The sequence below is a fragment of the Aythya ferina genome (genome assembly GCF_964211825.1).
Source record: "Aythya ferina genome assembly, chromosome: 31".
Classification (NCBI taxonomy): domain Eukaryota; kingdom Metazoa; phylum Chordata; class Aves; order Anseriformes; family Anatidae; genus Aythya; species Aythya ferina.
The window spans coordinates 2,050,046-2,069,126 of NC_140328.1; the positions used below are offsets into that span (position 1 = coordinate 2,050,046).

Consider the following 19,081-nt stretch of genomic DNA (forward strand, 5'->3'; position numbering starts at 1 on the left):
TCTGACTTTGTTCTGTGGTTTAACACAACAGCTAGCTAAGAAACACAACTGTTCATTGGCCCCCTCCCTTCACCCGTCTGCCCCAAGCCAGTGAGATGGGGGAGAGAAATGCACATACACACACACAAAAGAAGAAATATATATATTTTAAAAAAACATGTTTTGAGATAAAGACAGTTTAATAGGACAGAAAAGGAAGGGAAAATAACTATAATCAGCATAATAAAAGAATATATAAATGAAACAATGCACAAAGCTCCTTGTGCAACCCCAGCCTGCCCGCTGGCAGGGCAGTGTGAGAAGCTGAAAAGTCCTTGGCTCAATGTAAGCACTGCTCTGCAACAGCTACAACATCAGTGTGTTCTCAGCATTATTCTCACCTTAAATCCAAAACACAGAAACATCCCAGATGCTAGGAAGAAAATTAACTCTGTCCCAGCCAAACACAGGACAGGTGCACATCAGGGCCTGATGATGGAGGCACATTTTAAATGCAAACACATGGTCTAATTGGTTCTTGTGTTCCAATATTTGTATATCTTAACACATTCCTTAAAGTCTCCTTTATTTTTAATATTGCTGTTTTAAAATCTACATCTCTCCAGAAGTTTTTAGGAACATTCTGCAGAAGAGGTTTCACTTCCTCTTCCATTATCTGCTCTGTACTTTCATTCTGCAATTCTTGAACATGTTTCCACATTTTTTCTTCTAAAATGTTCTTCAGCTCCTCTTTCCTACATTCTTCTTCATTTTTACAGCAGCACCAGAAGGGATATGTGTGGAACAGGCTATAAACAATGACAATAAATGTAAGAATGAGGAGTCCTGAAACCTGGAAGAGAAAATATTAAAGGTGATGTTGCTGCTGGACTTCATGTTCCTAAAAATGTTTTGCAGCTGACTAAGAGGAGTACTTTACCCTCTTAAAAACCTTGCTCAGCCACTCAGTTCTTCTTAGAAAATACATTCCTCTCTCCTGCCACGGATTGATGGCAACTGATATTAAGAAAAACAAGCAACAAGATACCTGCTGACTGATGACCATAAATACCAGTCTCTCTCTCTCAAATAACACATTGATTATATTTTGTATTTTCATAGGATTTCATTTAATAACCAAATGCAAAACAAATGCATATATTTGCAGAATAAACATGGAGCAAGATGTTTGAAGTTCAAGCTTTTGCCTCAGGAAGAACATTCTAATTATGAACTCATACAGATACACAGAAATTAAAAGCGGAAGTGGTAAAAACAGTTAAAAAAAAATTAAATGCAGTAAACTTATCAGTTAACAATCGTAATTTCAGCTTAACAATTTGTTTGCCAAATAATGTGGTTTCCATAATGATACATATCTCAGATTCTTTAAATACACAAAAATAGGTGCAAACAAAATACCTAAAATTGCAGATTCCTAGGGCTCTTACCTGAGAAATTGAATAGGCTTCAGTGGTTGATTCTGCTGCTCTGGTTTGGTTTGCATTTTGATTGCTGTCCACTTCACTTCTTGAAACTATGCATTCAATGTATCTGCCATCCCACAGCAGGATCACAATCCAGATCAGAGGAGGAAGAAATACCTTGCAAAGCGTCTCACCCTTCTGTCGGTACGAACATTTCCCAAAGCTGCGAAACCAGAGAATGCAGGTGGGCTGGGACGTCAAGCTCAGGCCAACTGTAATTAAAGCTGGACACAAAAAATAGGTAAGAACGTATAAATTCTTTAATGCTGTCCATTGAGGGCATTTAAATTCAGTCTCCATTATTTCTTCAACTATGAGCAGAATTATGGCACTAAGCGGTAGAGACATCACATTAGAATTATTTTTCCAACATTTCATAAATTCCTTTCTGGCTGGCATTTTGTTCGGCAGCCAATAATTCCCCAACTTGGGAGGACTAAGGAAGTCTTCTATGCTTCCATCTCACCCAGTTTTTCTTCTTACACACTTCTTGTAGCCGTCTCTACAAATGATTAGCAGCAGACCAAAAGTGAAAATGAAACCACACTGCATATCCACCAATGATCTGACTTTGTAGGTTTTTAAACTTGTGCTTTTTGCTTGCCAGTTTGTTAACAGCTGATTTATCTAAACCAAAGCCAGAGGAACAAAAGCACTGAGGAAAGAGGCAAAAGGACTTGGGGAGTGGCAGTGTAAGCTGGTTGCAGATGACTGGGACAGTGCTGATCACAAAGAACCTGGAAAAATGCTTGGGGCTGCATGCAACCTCTGCACAGCTCTGTGTGGTCTTTGAGTTTCCTTCTCTCTGGCGCAATCTCATAGCGATGATGGGATTTCTACACGGATCCCAAATTCCTCAAAACTGCGTGGAAATTATTTTACACAGGGACAGATGATACTTCAACAAATACTTATAGAGTATTATGTATATAATGCATGTATAATACAGTATGAAATATTACGGAGAGCCCCTGCAGGAGCAGGGGTTCTGGGGGGAGCTGCTGCCTGTGGGGGACTCATGATGGAGCAGATCTTGAAGATGGGGGGGGGGAAGGTGTTTTCAGTTTGGTTTTAGTTTCTCACTGCTCTAGTCTGTTATCAATAGGCAATAAATTACATTGACCTCCCTTGTGCTGAGTCCATTTTGCCCTGGACTTGGACTGTTGAATATCTGCCCTTATCTGCCCCTGCCCTTATCTTAACCTATGAGGATTTTTTTCCTCGTATTTTCTCCCCCTGGCCTTCTGAAGAGGGAAAGTGAGAGAACGGCGTGGCGGTGCTCAACCACCTGGGAAGCTGCTTTTGAAGGCATTGGCATCCATCAGTGCTCGTCAGTCTTTAAGCACTGACTCCTGAAAGCACAGTATCAGGCCATTGATCACTATCCCTTAATCCTGGTTTGTTTGTTTTTTTCTCCTTTTACATGTAATTTTGCCTGTTTTCACCTAGCTCCACCTTTTCCACCTGTGCCTTTGGTATCCACAAATCTCTGATGCCAGGACAGCAACAGCTTCCCCGTGCTCTGATCTTCTCCCTGGATCTCTGTCTCCAACCCTGTGGTCCCACGGAGCATCTTTCTCTGAAATAGGTTTTATTGCCTCTGTCTTTAACTTTTTGTTCAGTATTATTCACAGAAAACATTGCAGATGACAAACCTTTTTTTTTTTCCTTTTTTTTTTTTTTTTTTCTCAGAAAATCGCCAGGGGAGTTTTTCAGATGGCAGCTGTGAGAAAAATGAGATTTGCACTTGGGGATTTCCTGTGTAATGAAGGAGGCTGCTGCATGCAGGGGTGTTTCAGGGGAAAAAAAAAAAAAAAAAAAAAAAAAAAAAAAAAAAAAAAAAAAAAAAGGAGAAAAAAGTCCCTGCTGTGGGACTTCAACGAGGTCCAGACTCACAGAGCATCCACAGCAGGATGCTGGGGAGGTCAGGATGGGACTTCTGACCACCCAAAGTGTCCCACAGCATCTTGTCCTGAGGACGGACAAGCTATGTTATCTTTTGGTGGTTGGATTTCAAAAAAATAAAAATAACTCTTTTTGTGGCAGGAAACCAGACGTCATCTCATAATGCAGCATTTCCACTGACAGGGCTGTGCTGCCCCCAGCTGAGCTATCCCAGACTGGTCTGGGTGCATTTTCCCCAGATACTTAGGTAAGGAAGATTGTCTTACAAAAGGCTCCAACCTCATCTTCTTCCCCTTTCACTTAAAAAAAAATAAATAAATAAAATAAAATAAAAAATCCAAACACTCTGGAAATTTTTCAAGTCCCTTGTTTTGCTCTGGGATGAGAGATGCAGAGCCTGCCAGGAGCTCTGGGATGGTCCTGGGACCTCACCCCTTCATCCCCCTAACCCCCTCATTTCAATGGGAAATTTCCCAAAAAAAAAAAATCTTTTGCTTCCTGTCTCTTGACTTTCTATTATCCTTTTTCAGCCATCTGTGCAGTCTTTTCTTTTTTTTTTTTTTTTTTTTTTTTTTTTTTTTATACTCAGGAAATGCTTAGGATTATTATCAAATTTAAGTGCCCACATTTCCTCCCCAACATCCTCCCCAAACCATTCCTGTGACATATTTTACTCTTGGACCACCAGCCTGGCAGAGTTATGCAGAGCAGGAAACTCAAACCTATATTTAAAAAGGAAAACAAAAGCAAGCAAAATACCAAAGAAACGTTCAGACAGGAGAAAAAGAGGAGAGACAGTGAAAAACACCAAATGCCCAACAGCAGGAGGCTCCATGTCAAGGTTTACGGTTACAGCTCTGGATCTGGTTACAGTTAGGGTTAGGGTTAGGGTTAGGGTTAGGGTTAGGGTTAGGGTTAGGGTTAGGGTTAGGGTTAGGGTTAGGGTTAGGGTTAGGGTTAGGGTTAGGGTTAGGGTTAGGGTTAGGGTTAGGGTTAGGGTTAGGGTTAGGGTTAGGGTTAGGGTTAGGGTTAGGGTTAGGGTTAGGGTTAGGGTTAGGGTTAGGGTTAGGGTTAGGGTTAGGGTTAGGGTTAGGGTTAGGGTTTGGGTTAGGGCCTTACTATCCAGGCAGGAAGAGATGGGTTAGGGTTAGGGTTAGGGTTAGGGTTAGGGTTAGGGTTAGGGTTAGGGTTAGGGTTAGGGTTAGGTTTACAGCCTTCCTATTCAGGCCGGAATGGACAGTTTAGGTTTATGGTTACGATTAGGTTTATCTTTAGGTTCAGGCTTAGTGTGAAATGTGTTTATCTTATTCGTGTCAATTTTGTACACTGCTAGGGCAACATGGTATGATGAATGTGACCTTCTGCCTTACATATCCTTGTGTAACCACAAGTCTAAGTTAAACAGATTGGTTAATGTATATAATTCTTGTGTCTTGCAAAGGAATGTTTCAGCATTTCTTGTCAATTTAGAGCTTCATGGGAAGTGAAGGAATGGAAAATGGAGACTTGTTTGTAATCAAGAAAGGGAATGGAGACTGTTAAGTCATGGAACTTTAATGTTTGTTACCTTTTTTGTACATGTGTATAGGCGTATTTGAGTTTAGTAAGTCATGGAACTTAAAGGATTTTTTGTTATGATATTGTATAGACTCACTTTAGAACAGAATAAACCTAGTGGTTAGAAATTAATGAGGACAAAATAAATGACATCCCGTTATCTGTTGACTTTCTGTTATGTTGAAGCATCTTGTTAATTGAAACATCCCGTTATCTGTCAACCCTCAGTCAGGCTGAGATTTGAGATAACTTGAGCTAACCATCTGTTATGTCTTGTTAACTGAGACATCCTGTTATCTGCCGACCCTCAATTAGGCCAAAAGCCATCTCAGCATTTCTACAGCTTGGAAAACAACTGATTAAGCAAAAGGTAAAAAGTGCATCACGAGGAAGACCTACGGCCTTCCTCCCAAAGACCACTGCCCACATCCCGAAGACCCCGGCCCACAGTTCTTGGAAGGCTTTGCGCAAGTGCAAGGACTGATAAGCTAATTAGCATACGAAGTGAGAGTAGGCGGGTTTACTTGATGAATATGTATAGGCGTTAATAGAATATTCATCATTTTGCTGTATAAATATGAGATAGCTTGTTACTTCGGACATGCACGATAGGTGCAAAGATCCCCCGTGCATCCAGCGCTGCAATAAGGAATATACCACTTAAGGAAATTTCGGCTTCGATCTTTAAATTAGTTACCTTTTCTGATTGTACATATGTATACGTGTACTCGGGTTTTGTATGTAAAGCAATGTTCTGTATATCTAGAATGTTTGATGTTCATGTGTACGTGTTGGTGGAGCGTAGACTCCCCGCACACCCAGCGCTGTTTACTTGCCTTTTATACGTTTTGTAAATATTCCTTTTATAAATATTACAAAATTCAGATTGAGTTGAGACTTCATTTATAACATAGTAGAATACCTGTGGATCCAGAAGAGAGCAAGTATGCTGCAGCTGAAACATGGAATTAGAAATTAGAGAGCGATTGATTAAGAATGAATATGTGCTACATTTTTGCAATGTGCTGTGCCTGTGCCGTGCTTAGACCTCCAGATAACAGGAGCCCCTTGGACCCTGAGAACCAGATCGAAACAACCTCATGGCTCAGACTTTAACCAAGGGGTCTGAGATAAGGAGGACTGTTCACAAAGGGACAGGTTATGCTTATGTATAGGTGTATTGGGAAACTTCATGTATCTGTAACTCTTTACTGGAAATACCCAAAGCAAGTTGCCACGTTAGGCGTACACAACTTTGGGGGGGCTACCCGCCACGTGCTGCCCAGCTCTGAATAAACATACCTACTTTACAATCTTTCGGATTGTGGAGTCAGCTTTCTGTGAGTCATTTTGGTGAGCCAGTGTCCTGGTTTCAGTTAGGACAGAGTTAATTTTCTTCCTAGTAGCTGGTAGACTGATATGATCTGGTTAAGGATGAGAAGAGTGCTGATAACATGCTGATGGTTTAATTGTTGCAGAGCAGTGCTTACACCAAGCCAAGGACATCTCAGCTTCTTGCTCTGTCCTGCCAGCGGGCAGGCTGGGGGTGCAGCAAGAGCTGGGAGGAGGGCCAGACTGCTCAGGGTTAGGCTGGGCATAGGTCAGCGGGTGGTGAGCAATTGCATTGTGCACATTAGTAGTAGTAGGACTATTATCACCATTATTGTCATTATTATTGTTGTTGTTATTATTTTATTGTCTTTATCTCAACTGACAGGCTTCACTTTCCTGTTTCTGTCTCCCATCCCAGAAAAGGAGGGGGGAAGGTAGGCGAGCGGCCGTGTCGTGTTTAGCTGCCATCTGGGTTAAGCCACAACAGAAAGAAAAGCTGTAAATGAACTCGTAAAAGAAATGAAGAAAATTGCACGTGTCCCAGTTCAACCTTGGAATGGAAGCGATCTAAGAGGATTATGGGAGGGGGCTTTATGGGTGGTGATTGGTTTGCTAAAATAAGGATGGTTGTACTGGAGATATGCGGAGGATTGTTAATAATTCCATGTTTAATACCTTGTATTACCAGACTAATACACTCTGGGGTCTCGTCCAGGAGAACTTGCGATTATACATATACAAGGAATACAAATATCTGTGGTACCTGTTGACCCAGAACCAGAGAAAGTGAAAACCCATTCCCTGATGATAATAAAAACAAACAAAGATCCAAAATTGATATCAATTCGGCAAGTATTGACTTGATTGGAAAGGAAAACACAAATCAATACCATGAAAAGGAGATGGGGGATTGTGAAATGTGTTCATCTGATTCGTGTCAATGTGGAACAATCCTAGGGCCGCATGGTATGATGAATGTGACCTTCTGTCTTACATACCCTTGTGTAACCACAAGTCTAAGAAAAACAGAGTGGTTAATGTATAGAGTTCTTCTATCTTGCAAAGGAATGTTCCAGCAATTCGTGTCAATAGAGAGCTTGAAGGGAAATGTATTTGTATGCATTTGTATATCTCGGGGGAGGTGGGGGGTGTTCAGAATAACTGCTACCTATTATGACTATTGCATGGGACTCTATGCAAGTCTCTGATATCTGGCCAGGAGATTAAGGGGAAGGGGAAAGCTGAAGAACGACTAAAAGACAAAGCTTGCAGGGGACGCTGCACAAGTCTCTTACATACAGCCAAGTTGGACAAAGGAGAAGGACAAGAGGGAGGAAGACTATGAGCCTTCAGCACGAGAGACCCCCAGAGGGACCACCAGAGACTGATACGCATGCTCCAGTAGGAGGGTTTGGATTCCGGAAACTAATTATAATAACCCTGGTTTTTTTAGAAGTGGTAATGAATATGTATTAGCCTAGGAGCATAAAAATCAGCCGCTTGATGTAACTGGTGTGCATCTTGGTGGAGCAGAGACTCCCGGCGCACCCAGCGCTGTTTGCTTACCTCTATTCCTTTAATAAATTGTAAACTTTGATTATAGTCCTATTTTGAAGGCTGAGCCATTTATTACAAATGGGGGCCCGTCCGGGATGGCTTTGGTTCCTAAATTCTGATTTGATCTAGGAGAGGCGCCCCACCATTTGGTGGCTGCTGTTCGAGTCAGGTCAGGACTAATGCCATCTTGAACCTGAATAATGGTAAGCAAAGATTTTGATTTTTTTATGAGCTCCCTTGCCGGCTGCAGCATTGTTGTTTTTTTTTTTCTCGTAATTCTGCGCGCAAAGATCCTAACGAAGATGACGGAGTCGTAGGAGTTTAAGGAGTATACCGTTCAGTTGGGTGGGATTCAGTTGCCTGTGTGTGTAAGAGTGTGGCTGAGACAGAACTCAGTTCCAAAGCGAGTGCGGAGGTCTTCTAACCACGGTTCCAGTCTCCCGCAAGGGACTTGGCTGGTGAAGGACCGAAGTGGTTCCTACGGGATTCGTGGGTGGGTGATAGGTCCTAAACCCCCTGCAAGACACTCTTACTAAGATAACCTAGGGCTGTGGGAATTGCCATAGTAAAATTCCTAGATGGGTCAGACAAAATTGAAGACCAAGGACCAGAAGAAAGGGAGCAAATTACCAGAAAGTCCATTAGGAATAATTATTAGAAATTGGAACAATAGGGGGCCCAGAAAATTAAAGAGTGAAATAAAAATGGTCCAAAAGAACCCTTAAGACCCATTGTATTTTGGTTGATATTTGGGTCCACGAAGGACTGGGTCTGTCAGACTTTGAACATTAATGTTAATAGTTGTTATATATGGAGTGCTAATTCGTGTTGAGACGATGGTTGATATTAATAAAGAAGGGGGAGATGTGGGAGTGTGGCCATGGGGGTTGGAAAGCCCTGTGGTCAATGATAACATTAGACTCTTAATGATGAGGCCATCAGGAATGGAAAAGAGATTAGAGGGAACAAAGAAGGGTGATTCAGGAGACTCCATGCAGTCTGGGGTTGCTTGTTCTCCAGCCTCCAGCCGTTAAGGCATGGATGTTTCTGGGTGTTTGCTGGTGTTGTTACACTCAAAGTTGTTTGACCAATGAAAAGTTGTTTTTAAGAGAGCTGCTGTCGGGAGAAGGGCATAAGAGGGGAAACTGCCCTCAAGATAAAAAAAGAAAAAAGCAACACGATGCAGTTACAACAATAAAGAAGCAAGAAAGAGGAATGAAAAGGAACAGGCTAGCAGAACAGAGACCAGGAGGGGAACAGGCACTTTGATTGCCTCATGAAGATAGGTTCGGCCAAACTCAGCAAACTGCTCAGAGAAGCTCGTACAGAAAGTCGCTGGAAATGGGCGCACCAGAGCTGGAGGGAAGCTCAAGCTGAGAGAAGCAGAGTTGTGCACACAGCTACCCCTCGCTGGTAAGCAGTTGCGCATTATGGGGAGTCATACGTCCTTAGGAACAAAGACTGTCCTGGAAACCCTACAGCTTATTCCCCTTAATCAGACAGTTTATGATTCTGAAACACGGGACCAAACTGAGGTCAAGGTGTGGGACTCTGCACCTAAAAACGACAAGGTTGCAGTGGGATTGCTCGGCACCTGGCGAGCAATCTCTGAGGCCTTAAAGAGCCACGTGGGGCCACAATCTATGCCATCAGCCCCTCTGCTGCAGCCATTGAAGGCTTTTGCCGTTACACCCCCTGCTGACCTGGACGTGCCTTTTGACCCAGGCCCTATTGGCCTTGAAAAGGAGATGGATATGCTTTACTTCGATCCGGGAAGAACATAAGGCCTGAAGACCGAGTTGCCTGACAACTTCAAGCAAGACATATTGTTCAAAAGGAATGGAAAATGGAGACTTGTTTGTAATCAAGAAAGGGAATGGAAAATGGAGACTGTTAAGTCATGGAAGTTTAATATTTGTTACATTTTTTTGTACATGTGTATAGGCGTATTCGAGTTTAGTAAGTCATGGAACTTAAAGGATTGTTTGTTACCTTTTCTGATTGTACATATGTATAGGTGTACTCAGGGTTTGTATGTAAAGCAATGTTCTGCATATCTAGAATGTTTGATGTTCATGTGTACGTGTTGGTGGAGCGTAGACTCCCCGCACACCCAGCGCTGTTTACTTGCCTTTTATACCTTTTATAAATATTCCTTTTATAAATATTACAAAATTCAGATTGAGTTGAGACTTCATTTATAACATAGTAGAATACCTGTGGATCCAGAAGAGAGCAAGTATGCTGCAGCTGAAACATGGAATTAGAAATTAGAGAGCGATTGATTAAGAATGAATATGTGCTACATTTTTGCAATGTGCTGTGCCTGTGCCGTGCTTAGACCTCCAGATAACAGGAGCCCCTTGGACCCTGAGAACCAGATCGAAACAACCTCATGGCTCAGACTTTAACCAAGGGGTCTGAGATAAGGAGGACTGTTCACAAAGGGACAGGTTATGCATATGTATAGGTGTATTGGGAAACTTCATGCATCTGTAACTCTTTACTGGAAATACCCAAAGCAAGTTGCCACGTTAGGCGTACACAACTTTGGGGGGGCTACCCGCCACGTGCTGCCCAGCTCTGAATAAACATACCTACTTTACAATCTTTCGGATTGTGGAGTCAGCTTTCTGTGAGTCATTTTGTTGAGCCAGTGTCCTGGTTTCAGTTAGGACAGAGTTAATTTTCTTCCTAGTAGCTGGTAGACTGCTATGATCTGGTTTAGGATGAGAAGAGTGCTGATAACATGCTGATGGTTTAATTGTTGCAGAGCAGTGCTTACACCAAGCCAAGGACGTCTCAGCTTCTTGCTCTGTCCTGCCAGCGGGCAGGCTGGGGGTGCAGCAAGAGCTGGGAGGAGGGCCAGACTGCTCAGGGTTAGGCTGGGCATAGGTCAGCGGGTGGTGAGCAATTGCATTGTGCACATTAGTAGTAGTAGGACTATTATCACCATTATTGTCATTATTATCGTTGTTATTATTATTTTATTGTCTTTATCTCAACTGACAGGCTTCACTTTCCTGTTTCTGTCTCCCATCCCAGAAAAGGAGGGGGGAAGGTGGGCAAGCGGCCGTGTCGTGTTTAGCTGCCATCTGGGTTAAACCACAGCAGAAAGAAAAGCTGTAAATGAACTTGTAAAAGAAATGAAGAAAATTGCACATGTGCCAGTTCAAACTTGGAATGGAAGCAATCTAAGAGGATTATGGGAGGGGGCTTTATGGGTGGTGATTGGTTTGCTAAAATAAGGATGGTTGTACTGGAGATATGTGGAGGATTGTTAATAATTCCATGTTTAATACCTTGTATTACCAGACTAATACACTCAGGGGTCTCGTCCAGGATAAAGTGTGGTTATACATGTACAAGGAATACAAATATCTGTGGTACCTGTTGATCCAGAACCAGGGAAAGTGAAAACCCATTCCCTGATTATAATAATAAAAAAAAAAAAAAAAAAAAAAAAAACAAAGATCCAAAATTGATATCAATTCGGCAAGTATTGACTCAATTGGAAAGGAAAACACGAATCAATACCATGAAAAGGAGATGGGGGATTGTGAAATGTGTTCATCTGATTCGTGTCTATATGGAACAATGCTAGGGCCACAAGGTATGATGAATGTGACCTTCTGTCTTACATACCCTTGTGTAACCACAAGTCTAAGAAAAACAGAGTGGTTAATGCATATAGTTCTTGTATCTTGCAAAGAAATGGTCCAGTGATTCGTGTCAATAGAGAGATTAAAGGGAAATGTAGTTGTAGGCTTTTCCTTGAAGTCTCTGATAGCTGGGGAGTTTCAGAATAACTGCTACCTATTCTGACTACTGCATGGGACACTATGCAAGTCCCTGATATCTGGCCAGGAGATTAAGGAGAAGGGGAAAGCTGAAGAACGACTCAACAACAAAGCTTGCAGGGGACGCTGCACAAGTCTCTGACATCCGGCCAAGTTGGACAAAGGAGAAGGACAAGAGGGAGGAAGACTAGGAGCCTTCAGCACGAGAGACCCCCAGAGGGACCACCAGAGACTGATACGCATGCTCCAGTAGGAGGGTTTGGATTCCGGAAAATAATTATAATAACCCTGGTTTTTCAGAAGTAGTAATGAATATATATTATGCCTAGGAGAATAAAAATCAGCTGCTTGATGTAACTGGTGTGCATCTTGGTGGAGCAGAGAGTCCCGGCGCACCCAGCGCTGTTTGCTTACCTCTATTCCTTTAATAAATTGTAAACTTTGATTATAGTCCTATTTTGAAGACTGAGCCATTTATTACAGGGTTAGGGTTGGGGTTGGGGTTGGGGTTGGGGTTAGGGTTAGGGCCTTCCTAGCCAGGCAGGAAGAGACGGGTCAGGCACGAAGGGGAATGCTTCGCTAGGTCCTGAGGTCAGTGGTTTTCTGTATGTCACCACAGGAAGAGACAGGTAGTTTTGGGTCAGGAATCAAAGTAAAAAGAAAAACACAGTCTATCCCATATGCTTTCATTTTTTATTATTTTGCTTGCATATGGCATGAAAAAAAATAATAATAATAATCAGGTTTGCTCAAGAGGATTTTTGCAAAGCAGTAAATTTTAATTTTATGATTGGATCAGAGCACAAAATATTGATTTGGGATTAATCTGCATGAGATTATCCCCCTTCAAAAACCCCACAGCCAAGTGCTTCGGTTGCCCCAGATTTTATATTTTTTGTCTTTCTCTGCCATCATCAGCCTGGATGTAGAATTGTTTTGGTCTCAACTCAAGGTGTTTTTCATATTTACCCTCCAGATTTTCTCCCTTGTACTTACCTCTACCATCACCAGCAAGACAAATTTTCCTTTCCTTTAATTGGAGTATTTTGGAGAAAAATGGGCTCTTTCCATCTCTTCCTGCTTCTCACAATTTCTTACTTTAGTCGGAGTACTTTGGAGAAAAAACGTGCTCTCCCAACCCCATTTCTCACACTTTAATTTGCTTTTTCTTCTCATTTTTCCACATTTTATTTTTTTACCACCAGAAAGCATCTCCAAGACCCATGGGGCTGAGGAGAGTCCATTCTCCGAGGTTCCACCACCGTTACTAGCAGCTTGGGGCTGATTTTCCTCCTTTTCACTTCCCGGGGGGGTACAGACCCTTCCTACAAAGCAGCTGAGATGTGTTGCAGTTCTCTTCACCTTCCCATCACTCTCCAGTGGAAATTTTGGGACATAATGGGCAAGAAAAAGTCAATATTCCCACCCTTAACCTTTTTTTTAGCCTTTAAAGTTTTTCAAGGGGTTTTATCTCCCACCCCATGCAATGTCGGTCCCATGAGGGTCTCGGTTGTAGAGCTGACCTCAAAATGGGATGGATGGAGCCCAGCATAGTCTTCATCCCCCAGAGGTGTGAGCAGTGTTGGGACCTGTTGCCAACATCACCCAGGTGCCAAATAGGATAAATCTGGTGGGTTTTCCCATCAGGGACCTTCCCCCAAAGCTTCCTGTTCCCCAGCAGAGAGGACACCCAAGGGTGCCCCCAACGGCGAAGAGCGCTCACGATTAAATCAGGAGTAAATCACAATTAAATCACGATTAAATGACAATCAGAAACTAAATCACAGCCAAACTACAGGCAAAACCTTTGTAATCTGCCTTTGGGTTTCCTCCTCCACCACAGGGACGTCCCCAGGGCCCCACAAAGGTTTGAGGTGGCACCACAGGTTCCTCCCCCCCCCAGAACACAACAGACCTCACCCCAAAACCACAACCCCCATCCCCGGAGCCCGGCCATATCTCCTGCCCCCAGCCACCACCACGATTTTTTTTTTTATTATCTTTATTCGACGGTAATCGCGAGCTTGGGGCTGCCACTTTAACCACAAAGCAGAACAAAAAGAGAAAAGGAAAAAAAAATAGGGGGAAAAATAGCAAAATCTGTCCAATCGCAGGAAACGGCAACCCAAGGAGGCTGCATTTGAGTGCGAGATGTGCACCAGACAAAGCCCGCAGGTATTTTCTCCTTATTTAGTGCACAGGGTTGGGGATGAAAGAAAAAAAGGGTTTTGGCCGGAAAAAAAAAATGTTTCAAGGTGGTCCTCCTTGGGTTGGAGAGTGGATTTCTGCTCCAAGGTGGTCCTCCTGGAGCTCCACGTCTGCGTCTTGGGGCTTTTTCCCCAGAAAGCTGAGGCTGAGTGGGATAAAAATAGGGAAAATGGGGAAAAGAGGGGAAAGGGAGAAAGAGCTGGGAGAGGGGGTGGGAGGACGTGGCCCTGTGAACCCCCCCAGGGGGCCACATCCCCATCCCTGTCCCCATCCCTGTCCCCGTCCCCATCAGCACCCCTGACCCAAGCTGCTCCCTTCCTGCCGGGGCACCCATGGGTGCGCAGCGCCCTCCTGTGGCACCCGTGGGTGAGCGGCACCGCCCGGCAGCCATGGGTGGTGGGGACAGCGTGCAGCACCCATGGGTGGGGGACACCCTCATGCAGCACCCATGGGGGGAGGGCATTCCCCAGGGACCCCCTTGAAGCACCCATGGGTGGGCGAGCACCCTCACTTGGCACCCATGGGTAGGGGGTCACAGTCATGCCGCACCCAGCACCCATGGGTGGGGGAATGGTCCCTGTGCATCGCCTATAGGTGGTGGGGGGGGCACCCATGGGTGGGGAGCACCCTCTTGCAGCACCCAGCACCCACGGGTTGGGGGCACCCATGGGTGGGGGGGCACACCCATGCAGCACCCAGCACCCATGGGTGGGGGGGGGTGGTCCCTGTGCATCGCCTATAGGTGGGGGGGGGCACCCCAGGGCAGCACCCATGGGTGGGGGCACCCACTGCAGCGCCCAGCCCCAACCCCACGTGGCCCCGCCCCTTCGCCCTCTGCCGCCCGGCCATTGGCCCGCCGAGCTGTCACTCCCGCCCCCTGCCGCAGGGCGGGGCTCGGGGTGATTGACGGCTCGATGGACCAATGGGAAGCTTCGTGGGCGTCTCCCTGTGGCGGCCCCACCCTAGGGGGGCGGGGGGGGTTGAGATGGGGGAGGGGACCCAATGGGGTACGGGGGGGGGGATTTGGGGGGACAATGGGGGATTTGGGGGAAATGAGGGGGCAATTTGGGGACGCACAGGGTGGGGTGACAATTTGGGGGGATATGGGGATCGGAGGGAGCAATACAGGGTGCATGGGGGGGCAATTTTGGGGTGCACGGGGGGGGTGCCCAATTTCTGGAGACGCCTGCACAGGTGCATGACCCACCCCCGCTCTGTAGGAAAATTGGTCCCTTACCTGTCTTAATAAATTCCTTTTGGCTTCCTTTCACGCGTTCTTTAGCCGATCTTAGCTACTAAAATTCTTTCAGCCTCCTCTCACTTCACTAAATGCACCGCGGACCCTGACCCTAAACATGACCCTAACCAAACACTAACCGTAACCCCAAACTCAACCCTAGACTTCAACCTAAACCTAACCATAACCCAAACCGAAACCTTAACCCTAATGCTAAACCCTAAACCTAACCCTAAACTTAACCCTAAACCCTAAACCTTAACCCTAACTCTAACCCTAAACCCTAAACCCTAACCCTAAAATCTAACCATAAACCCTAACCCTAAACCTAAACCATAACCCTAAACCCTAAACCTAAACCCTAACACTAAACCCAAACCCTAAGCCTTAACCCTAACCCCTAAACCCTAAACTCTAACCCTAAACCCTAAACCCTAAACCATAACCCTAAACCCTAAACCCTAAATCCTAACCCTAAACCCTAACCCTAAACCCTAAACCTAAACCCTAACCCTAAACCCTAAACCCTAACACTAAACCCAAACCCTAAGCCTTAACCCTAACCCTAAACCCTAACCCTAAACCCTAAACTCTAACCTTAAACCCTAACCCCTAAACCTAAACCCTAAACTCTAACCCTAAACCCTAACCCTAAACCCTAAACCCTAAACCCTAAACCCTAATCCTAAACCGTAAACCCTAACCCTAAACCCTAAACCTAACCCCTAAACACTAACCCTAAACCCTAAACTCTAACCCTAACTCCTAAACCATAACCCTAAACCCTAAACCCTAAACCGTAACCCTAAACCCTAACCCTAACCCTAAACCCTAAACCCTAACACTAAACCCAAACCCTAACCATAAACCCTAAACCCTAACCCTAAAACCTAACCATAACCCTAAACCCTAACCTTAACACTAAACCTTAAACCCTAACCCTAACCCTAAACCCTAACCCTAAACCTTAACTCTAAACCCTAACCTTAACCCTAACCCTAAACCCTAACCCTAAACCCCAAACCATAACCCTAATCCCTAACCCTAACCCTAACCCTGACCCAACCCTTGCCCTATTTAGGACCTAACCCGAAACCTACGTCACCATCTGGGGAAAGGAGCTCTGACCTCATTATCCGAGGATCGAAAGTTAATTAAAAAAAAAATCTTCTTCCCCATGACCTTTGAGCAAGTGTCTGGAATTCAGCCCAATAACAACCGAAAAAAAAACATATTTTGGGTAAATGTGAATTTTACGTAAACCCTGATTTTTCACAGTGCTACCGCTTTATTTTTATTCATTTCCGACTTTTTTTTTTAATTATTTTTTTTTTATCGCTGGTTTCCTTCCTGAATTCCTTGGTTTTTTTTTTACCCGGTGGGAGGGGCTGGGGGGGAGGGATCCCCCGGTGACGTCACCCTCCCGGTGACGTCACCGCAGTCCTTATATAGCCTGGCGGCGGGCGGACCCGGCGACACCGAGGCGACAGCGGCGATGACAGCGACAGCGACAGCGATGGCGACAGGCACGGAACGAGCGGAGAGACGACCGTATGGTGAGGGGGGGGGGCCAAAAATTTGGGGGGGGGCAAAAATTCGGGGGGGGTCCCGAAAAATCGAGGGGGGGCCCCAAAATGTCCGGGAGGGTCCCTTAAATGTCAAGGGGGGTCCCTAAAAAGTCGGGGGGGGGGTCCCAAATCCAGGGGAGGGGTACGAAATGTCGGGGGGGGCCCTAAAATGTCCGAGGGGGGCAAATATGTAGTGTGGGGGGGAAAAAGTCCGAGAGGGGGCTCCCAAATCCAAGGGAGGGGTCCCCGAAATGTCCGGGGGGGTCCCTAAAGAGTCGGGGGGGGGGCCCAAATCCAGGGGAGAGGTACGAAATGTCGGGGGGGGTCCCTAAAATGTCCGGGGGGGGGGACAAATATAGAGGGGGGGGAAAAAGTCCGAGGAGGGGCTCCCAAATCCAAGGGAGGGGTCCCCAAAATGTTGGGGATGGTCCCTAAAAAGTCCAGGGGGGGTCCCTAAAAAGTCGGGGGGGGTCCCGAAATCCAGGGGAGGGCTCCGAAATGTCGAGGGGGGCCCTAAAATGTCCGGGGGGGGGCTAAAGAGGCCGGGGGGGGGCACAGATCCAAGGGAGGGGTCCCCAAAAAGTAGAGAGGAGGGGGGAAATCCGGGCGAAATCCCCTAAAAGTCGGGGGGGGGGGGGGGTCCGCAAATCTGGGGGGGGCCAAAATTCGAGGTTTGGGGGGGGGTTGGGGGTGGTCCCTGGGATATAACAGGGGGGTCACCAGGATAATGGGATTTTGGGGACCCCCCCCTTAACCTCCCAATTTTCTTCCCCCCCCCCCCCCCCCCCGGCAGACCATGGCACCCCCCGGCAGCGCCCCCCCGATGGTGGCTGAGGACCCCCTGCGCCCCCCCCTGCTCCAGGACCTCTTCTACCGCCCGGAGCCCGACGAGGACGACGACGACCAGGGGTGGGACGGGGACCCCCCCTCGGAAGGGGACCCCCCCGGAGATGGGACCCCCCCAGAAGGCGACGGGACCCCCCCCAAAGACGAGGGAGCCCCCCCAGAAGGCGACGGAAGCCCCTTAGAAGACAAAAGAGCCCCCCCAGAAGATAATGGGGACCCCCAAAAAAATAATGGGGCCCCCCCAGAAGAGAAGGGAACCCCCTCCAAGCCTGAAACCCCCCCCCGCGTACCCAAAAAGGTGAGAGGCGCAGGGTGTGTGGGGGGGGTGGGGCGCGGATTTCATTCCTCTTACATCAACCCCATGAGCTCAGCGATGACGTCAGCGTGACTCACCCCCCCAATATAATATTTTTTAATTTATTTTATTATTTTTATTTATTTATTTATTTTATTTATTATATTATTTTTATTTTTTTAATTTTTTATTTATTATTATATTTTTTATTATTATTAATTTTTTATTTTTAATTTTTTTATTTATTATATTTTATTTTTATTTTTATTTTTATTTTATTTTATTTTTATTTATTATATTACTTTTATTTTTTATTTATTTATTTTATTATTTTTTATTTATTATATTATTTTTATTTTTATTTTTCTATTTTTTTTTTATTTAATTTATTTTTTTAATTTTTAATTTTTTAATTTTTTTTTAATTTTTAATTTTTTTATTTTTTATTTTTTTGTGCCCCCCCCCCAGGTGCGTTTCAGCCCCGAGGTCCGGGTGCTGCCGCTCCCCCCCTGGCCGGACGCCGCCGCCCGCCGGGGGCCCTGGGAGACCCTCGCCCGCGACCGCCTGCGCTTCGCCCGCCGCTGCGCCCTCCTCGCCCCCCTCCTCCAGCCCCTCTTCGCCCCCCCCCACCGCCAGCGCGTCTGGGAGCGGCTGCAGCTGGGGGGGGCCCCCTGCGACCCCCACCCTGAGGGGGACCCCTCCCCGGACCCCCTTCCTTTGAAGGAGCCCCTCCAGGAACCCCCTTCTTTAAGGGATCCCCCCCAGGACACCCCCGCTAGAAGGGAACCCCCCCGGGACCCCCCCACTAAGGGGAAACCCCCCAAGGACCCCCTTTCTTTAGGGGAGCCCCCCCAGGAATCCCCTTCTTTAGGGGATCCCCCCCGGGACCCCCCCACTAAGGGGAACCCCCCCCAGGACACCCCCACTAAAGGGGAGCCCCCCCCGGACCCCCCTCCTTTGAAGGATCCCCCCCAGGACCCCCCTTCTTTAGGGGATCCCCCCCAGGACCCCCCCACGGAAAAGAAGCCCCCCCAGGACCCCTTTTCTTTAGGGGATCCCCCCCAGGACCCCCCCACTCAAGGGGAGCTCCCCCAGGACCCCCCCACGGAAAGGAAGCCCCCCCAGGACCCCCCTCCTTTAGGGGAACCCCCCCGGGACCCCCCCTCTGGGCTTCCCCCCCCCCAGCACCCCACTTTTGTCGGGGACCCCCCCCCAGCCTCCAAGGGGCCCCCCCTCGGGACCCCCCCCCCGCCGTTGCCGAGGAGACGGAGACACCGCGGGGGGGGGCGACGCCGCCGGAGGGGCCCCCC

General features: G+C 46.4%; 3 long non-coding RNA genes across 4 annotated transcripts; 1 reads left to right on the forward strand and 2 right to left on the reverse strand.

Moving 5' to 3' along the window:
• Positions 1-127: 127 nt before the first annotated feature.
• On the reverse strand, positions 128-2,033 carry LOC311425527. Its single transcript, XR_014686364.1, has 2 exons — positions 1,431-2,033; positions 128-832 (listed from the first exon to the last, which is right to left on the reverse strand). It is a non-coding gene; the product is annotated as an uncharacterized lncRNA (long non-coding RNA).
• Positions 1,397-6,243, forward strand: LOC311425528. Its single transcript, XR_014686365.1, has 2 exons — positions 1,397-1,707; positions 5,244-6,243. It is a non-coding gene; the product is annotated as an uncharacterized lncRNA (long non-coding RNA).
• Positions 6,244-12,375: 6,132 nt separating this feature from the next.
• Positions 12,376-16,444, reverse strand: LOC311425546. 2 transcript variants are annotated; one of them, XR_014686367.1, is made up of 3 exons: positions 16,067-16,079; positions 15,063-16,009; positions 12,376-13,970 (listed from the first exon to the last, which is right to left on the reverse strand). It is a non-coding gene; the product is annotated as an uncharacterized lncRNA (long non-coding RNA). The 2 variants fall into 2 exon arrangements; XR_014686366.1 differs by having other exon boundaries at positions 15,063-16,444.
• Between the last annotated feature and the right edge of the window lie 2,637 nt (positions 16,445-19,081).